The sequence below is a fragment of the Lissotriton helveticus genome, chromosome 1_2 (genome assembly GCF_964261635.1).
Source record: "Lissotriton helveticus chromosome 1_2, aLisHel1.1, whole genome shotgun sequence".
Lineage (NCBI taxonomy): Eukaryota > Metazoa > Chordata > Amphibia > Caudata > Salamandridae > Lissotriton > Lissotriton helveticus.
In genome coordinates, this window is record NC_136058.1 from 438,701,305 (window position 1) to 438,719,601 (window position 18,297).

The window sequence follows — 18,297 nt, forward strand, 5'->3', positions numbered from 1 at the left end:
TGGTGATGCTTCCCAGGACGCTTTATGTCCTACAAAATTCACTCTGTCCTATTCCCCCGCGAATAGTTTGCACGCTCAATACGCTGCTAACGTCACTGCTTTGGGCGGGACGTCATAGCCGGGTTGCGTTACATACTTTGGTTCCGAGCTGGGAGGAAGGTGGTCTGGAAGCTCCGAGGTTTGATTTATATTATTACGCAGCGCATCTGCTGCCGGCTGTGAGGTGGTTCGCGGACGCGGACGGGTGGGAGATGCAACTCTTGGCTGGGAGGGCCACCGAACGTATGCTACAGGTAGCATTGATGAAGGGGAGGGGAGCGGATTCGACCCTACCGTATGTGGTGCGCCACACAGCTGAAATCTGGCAGAGGTTTGTGGAACGGGTGATGAGACAGGCCCCCTTTCATAGGGAGTTACCGGTTTGGATCCTGGCACCCATAGTAGCCATGGAGGAGCACATGTCCTTTAGGGACTGGAGGTCTGGAGGCTGCACGACTTTGGCTGACGTCTACCCAGGCGATTTGTTTGTCTCATATGAAGAGGCTACGGAGGCCTTTGGGCTGGGAGGGGGACAATACTTACACTACTGTGGCATTCAGGAGGTGGTGAGGGAGACATGGCCCCAATTCCCCGAGACGCCCAAGACTTCCCATACACTGAACATCATTCTCTCCTGTGGTAGGGGTCGTAGATTGATTTCCTTGCTTTATTCTGCCATGCGTCAGGACTCAGTTCCCCCGGTCCAGCCCGCTTGGAGCGCTTGGGAGACAGATCTGGGGCGGCCCTGGAAGCCGGTCAGCGCAAGCGTATAGGGAGCCTAACTCGTAAAGTATCATGCAATGCAAGCTTCAAGCTCACACACTTTAATTTGATGCATCGCACCTACTTGACCCAAGTTTCGTTGCAGAGCATTTCACCTGATAGGGAGGACACCTGTCCCAGATGCGGGGCAGAAAGGGTGGGGTTCTTGCACTTGGCATGGGATTGCACCTTAGTGAGGAGTTTCTGGGCGGTGTGGTGGGATGTATAGCCGCCGCTACCGCCCTTAGGATAGACTTGACAACGATCCACTGTCTGTTGGCTCTGGTTCCTAGGCCTAAGAAAAGGAACCTCTCCTACAAACTATTGCAGCTTATGTTGGTCCTGGCGCGACCTAGGGTGGCCATTACCTGGATGAGGCGGAGGGCTCCAGAGATTGCCACATGGCTAAGGGCTGTTCGGGAGTGGTCACTGGCGGAGGAGACTCATATGCAACATGCACGAAGGGATGAGAGACTGCAGGAAGACTTACTGGCCTGGAGAGTCATGTGTACCGCCGGTTTTACCTTGAGTGATTCTGAGGGGACTAGTGAGGAACTGTTCAGGGCCGAGGGATCAGGAGCCGATGGGGAGGGGGAGGGTGACGGGGACTGTTAGATCTGAATTGTCGGTGGCAATCGGCTACTTCCTCATGTTCATTTTCGTTATCTCCTGATTGCAATGTATGTTTTTTATTGTATTCCTCATGGCCGATTCTCGCCCTGTGATACTTGTAACCCGACAGTGCCTTAATGAGGTTATCGTTCTGTATGCAACAGTTTTTATATGGTGCCATCTGTGGGGGGAATGTTCATATTTTGTAATAACAAAAATAAAGTTAAATAAATAAATAAATAAAAGTGTGGAGTTTTGAAACCTCAAAATAGTCTTTAAAAATTGCACTAATAACCAAAACGTGTTTACTTACCTGTTTCTAGGGAATGTCCCAGTGCTGAATCTAGGTATCGAGCATTGAGTTAGAAAAGTAATGCGACAAGTAACTTACCTGCAATTTATCGTAGAAGCCCATTCATTTCAATGTGCTGCTCCAAAAAGTTTCCAAGTGTAGAGTTTTGAAAACTGAAAATATTCTTTAAAAATCATGTGAATATCCAAAACATAATTACTTACCTGTTTCTAAGAAATGTACCTGTTCTGAATCTAGGTATCCAGCAATGAGTTAGAAAAGCAACGTAAAAAGTAACTTACCTGCAATTTACTGAAAAAGCCTATTCATTTCAATGTACTGTATTTGCTAAGTGTTAGATACTACTGCTCCCCTGTAAATCAAACAAAGAACAATTTCTACTGCATACTTGAACTGTGTTCATACAAGTAAATTATTACTGCAAAGTATTTTTATGCTTACCTGTGCCAGGCTTGCTTGGTTCTAGAAATAAAACAACAGTATATTTTGTTATACAAAAACAATTGGCCTAGAGTTCAGTTCTTGAGTGTGAATCCATTTGCTGACTGAGTGTGTACATCAAATGCTTAACACTGTCCTCTGATACTGCCTCACTACTCGACCAAGCTACCACTTTAGAGAGTAAGGTTCTATCTAACTTTAACCTCTGCCTACCTCAGGAGACCCTTGGACTCTATACACACTGTACCTCACTTTGGTGCAGTATACAGAGCCAGTTTCTTACACTACCTCACTATGGGCCAGATGTAGGTAATCTCGATTAACCTACTCTTAAATACCGAATCATACCGATTCGGTATTTAAGAATTGGTAAATGGGATGTAGGTAATTTGTATTTTAAAGTAAGTGTCGGTAATTACCGAATCGGTATTTACCGATTCGGTAATTGCCATTCATTCCTATGGGCCTGGAGGCCCATAGGAATGAATGCCAATTACCGAATCGGTAAATACTCATTCGGTAAAAGGGGGAAACATTGAAGGGTGGCAGAGTGTCACTTTGACACCCTGTTGCACCCCTCAATTGTGTATGTGTGCACCTGTTGCAGACATATATGCCCTACGGGTATGTATGCCTGCAACATGGCACTGTTGGAAAAGCAAAAAATATGCTTTTTCAAAGGTTTTCATTATTTACCACCAACTTGTAGTTGGTGGTAAATAACGAATCTCAAATAGGGGAAAGCACTCATTTGAGTGCTCCCTACATTGCTAATTCGGTAATTTACCAATTCGGTATTTTAAGGAATCGGTAATTTACCGATTCCTTAAAATACCGAATCTGTAAATTACCGAATTAGTAATTTGGGCCACCTACAGCTCAGTAGCCTAATTCCGGTCGGTAACGACCGAAATTCGGTAATTTCGGCCGATACCAACCGGAATTAGGCTACCTACTTCTGGCTCTATATGTCTCTCCCAATTTAAATGTGATGTTGTTGTCCAGTGGAAAGAGCAAGCTACTTCTGGGTAAACGTTTACAACGCGGGAGTTACACACCCGATGAGGGCAATATAACTCTGCTGGGGTCTGTACTTCAGGATAGCATCTTGAAGGGTCAGAGTTATCACAAAAAAACTTTAACAGGGGATTTTAACACTCATATGTGTGGGGACATCAGGAAAGGTGGAGTGGAAGCTATGGGCTGTGCACGACAAGCAGGCTTACACATGGAAAATACTCCCCAGGGTATTGAGCTTAACTCCATCTTGCTTGAAATTGATTTAACATCTGTAATGAATAAGCTGCCTCCGGGGAGAGGGTGTGAGACCTTTATTGATTTCACCTTTGTATCTATTCCCTTTTACTCTCTGGTTACCGATTTTTCTGTGCAGGCGAGTGAATGTAGTGACCACAACCCCATTTGTGTCTTAACAGGCTAGACCCGAACACACGGACACACCAAGGTGGGCGGGGGGGCTGGTGTCCCCCTTAAAGAGGTGGAAGCGGGAAGGAGCGTAAAGTGAGGGTGTATTGTCCCAGAGCTACTCCACGAGTCCCTTTTAACTCGGTGTCGCAGCGAGTTAGCCACCTGCCTCGACGATGAGGCAAGTGCTCTGGACATCATGGGTGCATTTGGATCCATGTCTACTGTCATAAGGAAGTTTCTACGGGGCCCGTTAGCAACCAGGTCCATGATGGTTTGACTCGGCGTGCTCCCAGGCTTCCAGGAACCTGAGACATGCCTTGGGTGTTAAACCCCGAGACCGGGTGGCGGTCAAAGGCCTACGAAGAGGATATAAGACTGCTCTAGCAACTCGCGAGTCTGTCCTGAAGGAGGAGGCCTGGATCGATTTAGTGGAGCGTAATAGCTCAAAGTTCTGGGGCATTATTAATAGCCCATTTCTATCTGGAAATAATGCTAACTTACTGGATGCCCAAATCACAGAGGACGATTGGGTACATCATTTCGAGGGTATCTACCAGTCGGATACCCCTCCAATTGAGGGGCAGGAAAGGGTGGAAGGCAAGTCGAAACTTATTTTCACCACGCAAGAGGTGAGTGCCGGTAGTCTGGGTCTATCTAAAAACAAGGCCCCTGTGCCAGATGGGATCCCACCAGATCCCTACATCGCCCACTTAAAAACCTGGGTGCCTGTCCTCACAGCTGTCATCAATACTGCAGTCCAGATTGGCCGCACAGATTCTTGGGCTTTATCGATTATAGTACCAGCATTTAAAAAGGGATAACAGGACAGTACCTACTGTTATAGGCCCATTTCTCTGCTGGACTCTGTGGTGAAGGTTGTCGGCCACATGGTACTTGACACACTTGCATCATGGGTTGATGAAAACAACTTTTTATCCGATATCCAAAACGGCATTCGCCCAGGTCGTTCCACTGTGGAACAGTGTTTAAACCTGCACATGGTTCTGAACAAATACACTGTGGCTCGTTCCAGCCCCATATAATTAGCCTTCATGGACCTGTCCTCAGCATTCAACTGTGTCAATAGGTCCAAGCTGTGGCAGTTGATGTCCTCCATTGGCATTGACAGTAACATCATTTTATTCACTATGTACAAAGTAGGATGATTATGTCCTGGATAGCTGTGGCGCTTCACGTTATTCAGGTGGTAGTTCTGCAGTAATATATTTGTATTGGGTGCCTAGAGTAGGGTTAATCATCCAAATTACCCCAGATATGATCATGGATCATTAGCAATTTCTACAAATCTCTATCACACCAATATAAAATATTGATATACAGTTTGCATGTACAGTTATATCGTAATAATAACAAAATAGATGGTTCCAAAGGTCTTTAATGTGTGGTATCTTGGAATACTTCACGCCAACACTTGTTTCGTTGTACTGGGAATACCCATGACTTCTTCAGGGCTTGCAAATATCGAAGATTGTCAATAAGCCTTCTGACTGGTTATAATTCCGTCCCAGCCTTATGGTGGCTGGGTATAAGATGTAGTGTATTCGTCAGTACTGAATATCAAACGGAAGCCTCCTTATCTGTGTATGTCGCTGCTTGTTGACAGTAGGTTAAGAGCAGGAAGCATCAGTAAATGCCATCCCAGATCGACAATTATGTCCGAATGAACGATGCTTATGATTTTCGCACCGTAAGAGGTCCACTCGCCATATCCGCCTTTTATTTCATTTTATTCACCGTAATTAAACTGCGGTTGTCCGCTATTCAAAGGACCTGAAAGTGACCAGTCAGCTTGACATCAAGAGAGGGGTGCATCAGGGGTGCATTTTAGCACCCTTTCTTTTTAACCTATCTATTAATTGCTTAGAGAAAGCCCTTTTGGCCACAAATGCGGATTGTCCCCAGGTAGGCAAGCATAGCCTGCCAGTCCTATACGCGGACAACGCAATCCTCTTGGCAAGGACAGCTAGGGGCCTACAACTTCTTCTGAATTCTTTTGCCCTTTTTATGGAGGACTTGGATCTGTTGTTTCATCATGCCAAGTCGTTCATTATGCAGGTGGGACCTCGTAAAGCTAAGCAGTTCACTATTAAACTCTGACTTTCATCAATACCGAAGACCAATGTTTTCTCCTATTTGGGAGTTTGACAATTCCTTGAGTTGGTGCCCTTTGCTTACTTTGAAGAAAGGGGATCTAGTGAAAGCTTTTTCAGCTTTTTTTAACTTTACCAGCAGAGGGGAAGGGAAGCCAATGGGGCTCTTTTGAAGACATATGAAGACAAATATATCTCAAAGGTTAGTTATGGGAGTGAGATTTTGGGCCACATTGGGGTAGGAGCAGTGCAAAGTACTGGGAACTCTTTCCTCCAAATGGCGCTTTCTGTCCCACAAAGCACTTTGTTTTATGTCGTGCACAAAGAGTTGAGAATGCCTTTCCTCTAAAATGTACTGGCTTTCCGTCCCCTGGTTTTGTGGCTTAATATTTGGGCTAAGCAAGAAAATACACTTCGCAAAGACATCCTACGGGAATGCCTTTCACTTGACTGTGTCTCACGCATCCGATAGCTCCAGTATATAAGAGTTGGCCTCTCCAGGGTAGGTAGGAACTATTCGCTAACCCTGAGCGCAGATGTAAGAGTGACTTTTCTCTGGTCAAAGAGTGTTTTTTAGGAATAAGCCACTGTGATAGAGAGGGAAATGAGCTGTGTAAGCCTAGTGTGCGTATGTACATCGTGTTAAAAACCGTACCAACCAGCGAACCTTATCTTCTAGGGCTTAAAAGCATCCATAATCATTTTCAATGACCCGGTTTTGGCTCAGCCTCTTCCATTACCACATGGCACACCCTCGCGTCCTCCACAGAGGCCAGTGCCTCATGTCCTGTAGCTGCAACAGTGAGGCTCGTCAGGACATGATGCACTTTATAATGTTTTGTAGTTTTTATGCTGTCCCTAGAAAGTTATTTATTATTCCCATTCTCAAAAAAACAGGTTTTAGGAGGGTGAGACCAGCTCTTATCTTTTTACAACTGCTCTCTAATGACACTGTTTTGCATACGCTTTACTTTTTATGGTTCGCTGTTAGACTCAGGTCAAGCAGCGATTAACTTCTGTACTGTACTTCATGAATTTTTATCTTGTGTTTTGATTAACTTGTACATATTATATTTGTCAATCTGTAACTTGGAAAATGTTTTATCATTTTATGTATGACTTTTATGGTTTTCTTTCATAAAACCGAATAAAGTTTGTTGATAATAATCACTAGGGGATTCATTTACAGGGTAGCATGGTATCCCTCACAATTACTCTAGGAGTCACAGTCCACACAATGTACATGCTTTGTTCCCCCTACTCCAACCTTACATATACCCCCAATCACCTGCCCAAAACTCTGCCTGCTGATGCCAATGTGGTACTCCGTCAACCCGCAGACAATATTTTTGGCCCCTTTGAAAGTGCCCATACAATAAAAATGCTGCAGTTGTAAACACATGTCAACTACCATTTGTTGTGTTTGAAACATTTTATTGAATAATAAAACCTAATAAACATAAGCTGATTATTAAAGCAAAACAGAACATCAGTTGCCATACACATAAGAGACGAAAGGTGTACATAAAAATCAACAAACTGTAACTTAGCAAAGTTAGGAACAGCACAATTCTTAATTTCGGGCGGTCTTTAACCACTTGAATGCTATGGGAATTCCCCTGCTGTGCTGGGATTCCGGGATCCTCATGCATTCATGACGAGCTGGGCTCGTCATCAGTGTAGCAGCAGGCTACTTCATGACGAGCCCAGCTCGTCATGAGCGTGGAAGGGGTTAAAGTTCAACAATAGAAACATTCATAAAGAACAGGAAAGGAAAGAAAGAAGGTGGGATACAGTGGTTTCATTAATGTAATGCTTGCTACATATAGAAAAATAAATACTAATTATTTTCCTTAAGCAATAAAGTCCTCACATTAAAATACTAAGAGAGATATATTGAACAATGAACATTTCATGTGTAATTAGAATTCAATTTGAATATTTTAACCTTCTCAGCATTATTTGATTACAACCTGAATGCTTTCTTGAAAGGACCCACCTCATGGGGTTCAAAATTACATCTTTTCTAACAATAGGATTAAAATAATAAACTTGAATTTCAATTCGATTTTTTGATTTAAGCCTTTTTAGAGATCAACAATTTTAAATATATACAAAATCCATACACTTTTGTAAAATTGTCACCTAAACTTGAATTCAATCCACCTTTTGATTAAACACTTCCCATTCCAGCAAGCATCACAGGACCACTTGTTGTTATCTTCCCAATTAGTGATCATGTTTCAGATGGCAACAACAATAAATATGTTTAGAACTTTACCTCCGAAAGCAAAAACATGCTATTTCTGAATCATGGTGCACAATAAAATGTAGGAACAGAAGGGCATCTTTAGGTATAGCATTCATTAAGGTTTGACCAGGCTTGAAACTAGAATTCCTAAACTTTTGGACATTTAAATGTCATATTTTAAAAGAATTCACACAGACACAGCATGAGCTCCGTGAAAAATTGAAGATGAGTGAATTGTACTTAGACAACATGTGCTGATTAGTAATCTATTGATGTAAATAAAATACAGTGGTCAGGCAATGCTTGTGGAACTAATCTATTCAGATTTTAACTCCATAGTTTGTTCAATAAATTGAATTTGAAGGTCCATCTCTCAGATCAGTTCTATTCCAGTTTTAGTTGCAATAACACTAAAAGAGATCAATAATAATTAGGTTTTAAAAGCCATGGGTGGAATAGATCCTTGGTCTAAATCTAGATTATTGTCTGCAATAGAAACCTGTACAAACAGATCAAATATAAAAGCATTGAAAATGTTTATTATAGTGGTTTAGAGTAAACACAGATAACACACATTGTTCCTGGAACTCAGAAAATGTATCGAAAGATTATGATTACAACCTATTTTATGTCCAGAGACCGGTTTAGATGCTTTCCTGTTTAAGTGACAACATTTGCAAATATATTTAAGAAAACATTAAAGCTGGATGTCAGAAATTCTGTCTTTAAGCATTGTGTAAGAGTTATGTGTGATTGTTTTTATTTGATCTGAAGCAACACTAACACTAAATAGGTACGTGCACCGGTTATCATTCAACTAACATTATTAGCAAACTTAATTTGGAGGGAATTGAGAACAATTGACTCATGTACCAAGGGTTTTATTGTTAAAAAATCCACTGGTTCGGTAATTCCCAGAGTTTGCAAATGCTAAACCGCTTTTTGAAATGTACTAAGCCCATTTAACAATTAAGAATTTGGAAGGGGAATGTTAATAGTGTCCCTTCTAAATACGTAATACATCCTTAAGGTATGTATTAAGCTTTGAAACCATACGTGGGCTGAAAAACAGTAACAGGAGGTAGTAACCCAAGGGGACATTTGTGTACCTGAAAGTAAAATGGGGTGCATTAAAATGCCTTTATTTAAAAGCCATCACAGACACAGTAGTGTGCTGACTCTACAAGCAACTACTTTTACCAAATGGATTATTAATACATGAACCTCAGTATTTCCTATATATTGTTGAAATGTAATCTCTAATGTTTTTGTCATGTGGTGTAAATATTTGTTTCTATTATTTTATTTTCCATTTCCATATTGTCATGAAATGTACCTATTCTTTTTGTCAAACATACTGAAATATCTTTGTCACAATTTTTGGGGCATTCTAAAAAGTGTTTTCACTCTCTAACTTAAAGCTTCCTAAGAAAAATACTGACGCGCAGTCCTGGTTTCTCCTAGATCATTTAGCTTTCTCACTAAACCAAGCACAATATTGCTTTGAGAGAGGTGGTTATTGTAGTTAAACGCACTGGAGTTAGTTTAGAAAAGACAAATATAGAATTTCCTTTATCTTTAGAAATAATACTTGCAAAAGTATATGTGCAATAATTTCAGATAATTTACTGATAAAGATATCAGATAAAGATCCCCTAATTTCTTATACCTTGTGGTATTAAAAATCTGCATGAATTAACAGACTTCTCTTCTAGATAAATCCAGGTATGAGAAGGTATTAAATGCAATTATCAACTTTCCGTTATTTTAACACATTTTCTCAGTGCACAGAGTATTTTTCCTACATTGATCACAACATTTCAAGCAATGATCTATGCTTAAACGTACAATGAAGGGGTAAAAATGTATTTCCACCACAATCAAGAAACCCTTGGGTCTATGAGGATTACTGTTGCAAATGAAAACCTAGCTAAGATGAAATATCCCTTTAAAGGGAAGATTTCCCTCACCCACCATAGTTGGCATGCTTCCTCATTCAGAACCTCCTCCCACCATTATACCTAGTTAAAGTACAGGGTACAGCCCCCTCACTGAGAGGGAGGAGTTCAGGCATGTTTTGTTATAGAGAATGGTATACGAAATACCACAAAAATGAGCTCAGGGTAGTGGGGGCAGCAGAGTGAAAGTTAATAAGAGGTCAACATGTTTCAGCCTATTAACCCTCCAAAGAGGTGTTTGCGGCTTTCTTCGGGACCTAATCAAAAGTGCTGCTGCTCACTGTACTCAATCAATAACAAGCATTGGCATAGCCAATAGGTCTCGCCTTTGGGACCTTATAAGTGTTTAGCCATGCAGATCCAGTAACAATGTGAAATAATTTCTCTTAAAAAGAAGACTATAAAATAACTAAGCTAGACGTGACTTTATAACTGGTTAATCCAATGTTTCTGGAGGTTTAGTATAGATAAAGAACTCCTTTTTTTTATAAAAACAACAATGATGGACAGAATGTGGATCAATGTCACACATTCACCCCAGTCAAAAGATCTGGGCCCAAATCCATCGTTTTTCCACTCCACTCCACACCACCCTGGGTTAGACAATGGCGATATGCAAATCAGCGCTGACCCTGTGCCCCATGGGAACAGTCCAGTCCGAACTACAAAAGCCATGTCCTTCCCAGAACGGAAACAAGCATCCGAGGACCGGCCCGGTTTCGAGGTAACACCTCTCATCAGCCCGGCTAGCTTGCTTCCAGTGGTGTGGAGTGCCTGGGACTCACGTCTGAGCATCCCCAGTACACTTAGAGCGGTTACTGCAAAAACAACAATGATGGACAGAATGTGGATCAATGTCACACATTCACCCCAGTCAAAAGATCTGGGCCCAAATCCATCGTTTTTCCACTCCACACCACCCTGGGTTAGACAATGGCGATATGCAAATCAGCGCTGACCCTGTGCCCCATGGGAACAGTCCAGTCCGAACTACAAAAGCCATGTCCTTCCCAGAACGGAAACAAGCATCCGAGGACCGGCCCGGTTTCGAGGTAACACCTCTCATCAGCCCGGCTAGCTTGCTTCCAGTGGTGTGGAGTGCCTGGGACTCACGTCTGAGCATCCCCAGTACACTTAGAGCGGTTACTGCAAAAACAACAATGATGGACAGAATGTGGATCAATGTCACACATTCACCCCAGTCAAAAGATCTGGGCCCAAATCCATCGTTTTTCCACTCCACACCACCCTGGGATAGACAATGGCGATATGCAAATCAGCGCTGACCCTGTGCCCCATGGGAACAGTCCAGTCCGAACTACAAAAGCCATGTCCTTCCCAGAACGGAAACAAGCATCCGAGGACCGGCCCGGTTTCGAGGTAACACCTCTCATCAGCCCGGCTAGCTTGCTTCCAGTGGTGTGGAGTGCCTGGGACTCACGTCTGAGCATCCCCAGTACACTTAGAGCGGTTACTGCAAAAACAACAATGATGGACAGAATGTGGATCAATGTCACACATTCACCCCAGTCAAAAGATCTGGGCCCAAATCCATCGTTTTTCCACTCCACACCACCCTGGGTTAGACAATGGCGATATGCAAATCAGCGCTGACCCTGTGCCCCATGGGAACAGTCCAGTCCGAACTACAAAAGCCATGTCCTTCCCAGAACGGAAACAAGCATCCGAGGACCGGCCCGGTTTCGAGGTAACACCTCTCATCAGCCCGGCTAGCTTGCTTCCAGTGGTGTGGAGTGCCTGGGACTCACGTCTGAGCATCCCCAGTACACTTAGAGCGGTTACTGCAAAAACAACAATGATGGACAGAATTTGGATCAATGTCACACATTCACCCCAGTCAAAAGATCTGAGCCCAAATCCATCGTTTTTCCACTCCACACCACTGGAAGCAAGCTAGCCGGGCTGATGAGAGGTGTTACCTCGAAACCGGGCCGGTCCTCGGATGCTTGTTTCCGTTCTGGGAAGGACATGGCTTTTGTAGTTCGGACTGGACTGTTCCCATGGGGCACAGGGTCAGCGCTGATTTGCATATCGCCATTGTCTAACCCAGGGTGGTGTGGAGTGGAAAAACGATGGATTTGGGCCCAGATCTTTTGACTGGGGTGAATGTGTGACATTGATCCACATTCTGTCCATCATTGTTGTTTTTGCAGTAACCGCTCTAAGTGTACTGGGGATGCTCAGACGTGAGTCCCAGGCACTCCACACCACTGGAAGCAAGCTAGCCGGGCTGATGAGAGGTGTTACCTCGAAACCGGGCCGGTCCTCGGATGCTTGTTTCCGTTCTGGGAAGGACATGGCTTTTGTAGTTCGGACTGGACTGTTCCCATGGGGCACAGGGTCAGCGCTGATTTGCATATCGCCATTGTCTAACCCAGGGTGGTGTGGAGTGGAAAAACGATGGATTTGGGCCCAGATCTTTTGACTGGGGTGAATGTGTGACATTGATCCACATTCTGTCCATCATTGTTGTTTTTGCAGTAACCGCTCCTTTTTTCTATGGCGTGTCATATAAAATTGATACTCTAAATTTTGGTAAGAGTACACAATGTCAAAAAATTCAATACTGCTTTTATATCAATTTACTTTTGAAAGCTTGAAGTGAAAGAGAATTCTAAATGTCATTTGCTTATAAGTAGGCGCTAATGACTATTTCCAGATGACAATGTAGTTAACATTTTTTTGTATAAGATGTGTTAAAAGTATGGGTAGGGAAAATGGCTATTTTGGCCAAAGGCTCCCCTTTCTATATGCATGCTAGTTTTAATTTGTAAACAGAATCACAATTTTTTATCTGGTAAACTGTAATGTTAGATGAATCTATTTTACTCTTCTGATAAGCAAGAGATGACGATGAACTGTTTTTTCGTCCCTGGTTTTAAATGGATTCAGGTTGGAACAGACGAGGTGTTGGTTGACTTTGCCTCAGAAAATGGTTGTTTCCCGCATGCTGCTTTCATGCAACTTAAATCCCTTCAGAGGAAGAGGCGGCTGCATGCCTGCATAAATGGCCAGATCAGTACTTGGCTGTTTCGGATCTACAGTGGGGCTAGAATAGAAGCTGTTAAGGGCTTCCCATTGGAGCAGCAAGTACAGTGGCACCAGCTCCCAGATGCCTTAAAGACCCACTGAACTCTGATATCTGCTGTTTGTCACAGTTCAAAGAGAGGCCTGAGGGGCCAACAGAACAATGATTATTGCTGTTTTCCACAGTCCAAACAGAGGGACAGAGGGCAGGGGTCACATTTCCTTTCTTGCCTTGGGGCCCAAGGCACACTGGCTAGGCCACTGGTTAAGGATGCAGTGGGGAAGAAGTGGCGAGACAGGTGGATTATCTAAACAGCTCGACGATGACTTCATGCCTTTGTATTAAAGTATTCATTACAATTAAAGACTTAAGCAGGAATAAATATCATAATATAGGAAGGCCTATGTACAAATGCAGCTCGATTAGCGGCTGCCTTTAACTTCTGATTTATCACCTCTCCTAATTTACAGTTTTATATTAGATGCAGACTTAAATCGTGACCTATGAATATGTTTATCTATCTTTAGGTTCCAAATGACCCATCTTTTCCATATGCAAGTATCAGACAGGTCGGAAACGCCTAATGGCTTTAAACTTGATAAAGCCACATTAATCACTGGTCTTGAAATACAAATGGCAGCATTAGGCACGCAGAGGTGTATTCTACGTAATCTCATTATGTTCAGGGTACGGGAGAGAATTTAGGGCATAAAGCACTTTGACAAAAACATTTCTGCCACCATAGAAATTCAATCTTCCTTGTCCTACCCTAGTATACAAGTAGTACCACATTCTTTGTATACCTGAATTAAATAGGCACACAAAATAGTACAGTATTTAAAGGCCCAGTTCAGAATTACATGGAAGATGCACTGTCCCAGACTACACAACTGTGCAGTTTTCAGTGGGTGTTATCATCCCACACAGGGGCGAGCACACCAGATTATGCTGGAAAAAACATGTGGTGCCCCAACGTAGGCGCAGTTGTAAACCACCAGTCTGCTTACATAGTAAAGCGTCTGGCAGCTATTAAGTGAGGTGGCACGTTTCCCCTGCAGGTGGTTGGGGTCTGTCACCATCCTGTCAGGTGGGGGGTATACAATCAATGCGCCTCTTGACTGCTTGTTTGCCTTTTCGCCCGTGTCAATAATACAGTGCAGTCCTTGGAGGAGGAGTCAATTTGTATTCATGAAAGACACTTGTGTTTCTCGGATGTTTAATCCCCAGATGATGCCTGAACTGTTCCCCAATGGGCTATTTGTACATGGTATTGAATTGTATGGTTTTATGAGGACTATTAATAATAAAAAAGAAAGATTTAGTGAGTGTTTATTGCCCTCTAGGTCACTCTACTTCTAAGCACCTAATACGGCTTGTACAGTGGTTTCTGTCATCTGCTCACCTACATTATGCTTAATATAAATAGTGCACAATTTAGGCGTTTGTGTCTGCCTACAACGTGGACCTGATACAAATAGCAGTACCTACAAGGTGGATGGTACAATTCAACAAGAGTCTAAGATACTCCAGCACAGATGACTTTGCATCAACATTACGGGGCATCAGTCTTGATGGCAAGCCAACTTAAAACTTATCAGTATTGTATACATTATTATCAGAGACTATACTTGCCTCTTGGATACAACTTTACAACGGAATTGTATTAATTTTTGTACAGTTGTAAGTATACAGTAAAACAACCTACCCATCATAAATGATCTGTCTATTCATCTTTTTGGGAACTGGAGTAGCATGCTACTCGCCGAAAAGCACTTCAACACTTCATCAGGGGTAGCAAGCGCTATATAAATGCAAAACCCTCCCTCTTCTATCCCCCACTATCTTTTTTAACCCAACTAACAGACCAACATGTCCAGCTCTCAAATACATTTTATATTTCCCTATACTAACTCACCACTAATCATTTTTGGATCCTGGAGTAGCGTGCTACTCGCCGAAAAAGCGCTTCAAAATTCGTCAGGGGTAGTAGCGTTATATAAATCTAAATACATTATAATTACTGTTTACATCGGGCTGCACTAACACGAGGATAAAAGTAGGGTGGGGCTTAGAGTTTATCTGCCCAGAACGAAGCATACTACAGAAAGTGTGTGAACAGTCTATATGTTGTGCGCCTGGCAGAGAAAAACACAGCATACAATATTTATCGAAGAGTCTATTGGCTCAGTCAAGGCTTCTATTTTTAATACAATTCATGTTTGCAAGCACAAGGATAGGAAAAAAGCTTTCTAAATATACAAAAGAAAATTGGATGTGTTTGAAAAACGTTCCGGCCCACATCCATCTCCCATATACCAGGAAGGATACACTGTGAATGCAATATCTTCTGTGGAAATGTGCGCCTTTACAGCAGGTACATTTGAATTATCACAAACATACCTCCTTCCAAAAAGAAAATGTTACTGGGCAAACTGGAAAGTAAATGTAAAGGAATAAATCGGCACTTTATCAATACTGAAGGCATTTTGGACAAACCGGGGTTAAATATTTCAGAAGGCAACAATTTGATGAACCAGGCTACCAAGGCACAGGAATGTGGCGGGAGCATCCAGCTCTGGGTCGGATTCTTGGAATGAGGCACACGCCGCAGGGATCAGATGCAAGGGGCACGCATCGTTCTGGTAAACTACCTTGACCTATATGGTGCAGAAATCTAGGCTCTTTCATTATTTGGTATTAAAACGCATAGATATAGAAGACAGACCCCATGCTCTGGACCTCAAAAGAATGGATTCTTAGGCATTCTGAACTTTTTTGTGCAAGGAGGGATTTAAAATGAACTATGTTGCCTGCAAAAGGTCAGATGGCATGGCATGCATGATTTGGTTCCCATAATTCCTTGCAAGAAGGAGCTCGTGAATTTGTGTCGCCACAGAGCTGCCATGGGATCTCTGACTGGTCAGTTCATCTCTCCAAGCTATCACAGAATACATTTCTCCTTGGTTAATGCTTAGAAACGGGCAGACCAGGTCCATTTTTCAGGGGTTATTCGTACTCCAATCTGCCTCAGCTTCCAGGCACAGGGTGATTAAAAAAAACGCTTTATTAAAAGTACAAAGATCGGTCAGCAGGTTTTACAGCTTTTTGTTAAACATTGAAAAGGTCCCAAAGCAAGAGAGGGAAAGGCAGAAAAGGGGAAGGTGATAAAGAGAGACAGCAAGGATAAATAAGCACACGCGCAAGAGTGTGTTCAGAGTTTAAAGCCCTTACTAAAAGCCTCGCAGAGCAACGCATGCGGCCTGGCTCAGGCGAGACCTAAAAATGGTGTATGAACCAATATAAGTATAAAGAAGGGTTTTAATATACAAAACCATCCAGTGATCATATTAATCTTCATAGAATGGTTAATTCACTGGTGGTACCAAAAAGAATACATACATGGGAAATATAAGAATGGTTTGAAAAAATCGAGGTCAGACATTTGAACAACTGTGCTAGCGTTACATTTCAAAGCTATTCAGTCCAAGACATACATATAAACGGGACACAACCATATACTGTATAGTCAATGTCTGTTATTCTTAGTATAGGTGAAAAATAAAATAATTTATAGACAACAAGATTCACTACAATAATAATATACTGTAAAAAAAGTTAGTCCGCCGACGTCGGGAAATGTGCCTCAACTCACCATGGCATGCGGCTCAGGGTGACTCTCCGCCCTAATAAAGAATTATAGGAAGGTGAGCATGGTAAGAAAATAAGTCTTCTGGAAGGCTGTAACAGTTCTAGGCATTTCAGAACAAGCGTAAGGAAAAAGTGTGCCCATGTAGATTAAAAACTGTCCATATACTCATAGACGGTGTCTGCAATAGTGACTGAGGTATTTTCGTATGGCTGTGAAGTCCCTAATACGTTCTCCGAGCATGTATTCAGATGTCACTAATGTTTATCGAGACAAGCGGGCAGCGTAATGGTGGTTAACACTAGGGGGAGACACGCCACGATCAAGGAGGCAGTCGTGTGTCTGCCTTGAAGTTTGTGTATCAATGTTTTTGATGGCTCGTGCCTCATAACAAGCTTGTGTTGCGGCAGCACAGGGTGAACAAAGGCAATACCTAGTGCAGTAACTTCCAAAGGAAACATGTGGTGTTGTGGGGCAAAAAGAGACACTTAGAGCTAGTTGGCCCAACACACAAGAACAGCATGCTTAGATTCCAGAAGCAACTGCTCCATTGAAATATGCAGCGGTAAGGCACATGATAACACTGCCTAGTTTAAACATAGATGCAGCATTCTTCAAGTTGAAAACAGCGGACGTGTTTGATGTGCACTGCAATAACAAGGCTGCGATGCAATGGAGTAAATGGGCTTTAAATAGTTGACCTCTGCATGGGGGCAGCGTGCTTTGTTTTCAAGACACAACACCTGCCACATGTGCACTGAGAACTTTCCTATGACATGAGAGAGTGTGCTTTGACACTTCCATATCTTTAACAGGAATGCAGCATTCTTTACGTTTTCATAACAATAAAAAAATGAAAAGACGCGCTTGATGCACAAAAGATTCAAGTTAAACATAAAGGTAGGTTCAGGGACCCATTTCTATATACAGGGAACTCGATGATGAAAAAATTACAGATATAACAAACGTAGGGTCAGAGACCCATAACTGTATACGGTGTGCCAGCAATCCGTTATACCACAGCAGATGGAGGACGGTGTCCAGAGTAATCGCTGTTGCTCGAATAGAGGATCCGGAGCTAGCTAAAGCCGAATTTGGTGTGTGGCAACTGACTCAGGTTGTATAATCGCATTGCTCTGATGCAGTCACGTGACCACGAGTACTTGGGAAATGTAGTCCCATGCCGGCAGCATGAATCTGAATGAACGCGCTCTAAATGCTGAAGGCTTCTTGCCTCTGTCACACACAGCCACTTTTTCACGTGGAATAGAATCACTAAAGACGGGCCTCCATCGAAGTTAAATGCAAATACCACGATGTACTGGCATGTGTTTTTAAAGGGTCAGCGCTGTATACCCAAGGGCGAAAGAACCATTAGGAAAATCAGCACACCCGAAAACCAGATTGCCCATAGTAGAAATGAGTGATGGGTGTGTAAACCATGTCCCTTGTACTACGCATGTATCCTGTTGCAAGCGGTCAGTCCCATATGTATACGGGTATAGAGAGGTCAGTGCACCTGAATCAGAGTGCCCAATCTTGTATGGATAAGTGTAGGATGTTTGGACCATGTCCAACGAACAGTCTGTTACAGGAATCTGGTGGAGGTGAACACCTGCACAACTCTTCCTTTGAAAGAAAGAAGGAATGCCTTCAATGCAAGACGAATCGCCCGGAGCTCCAGAGG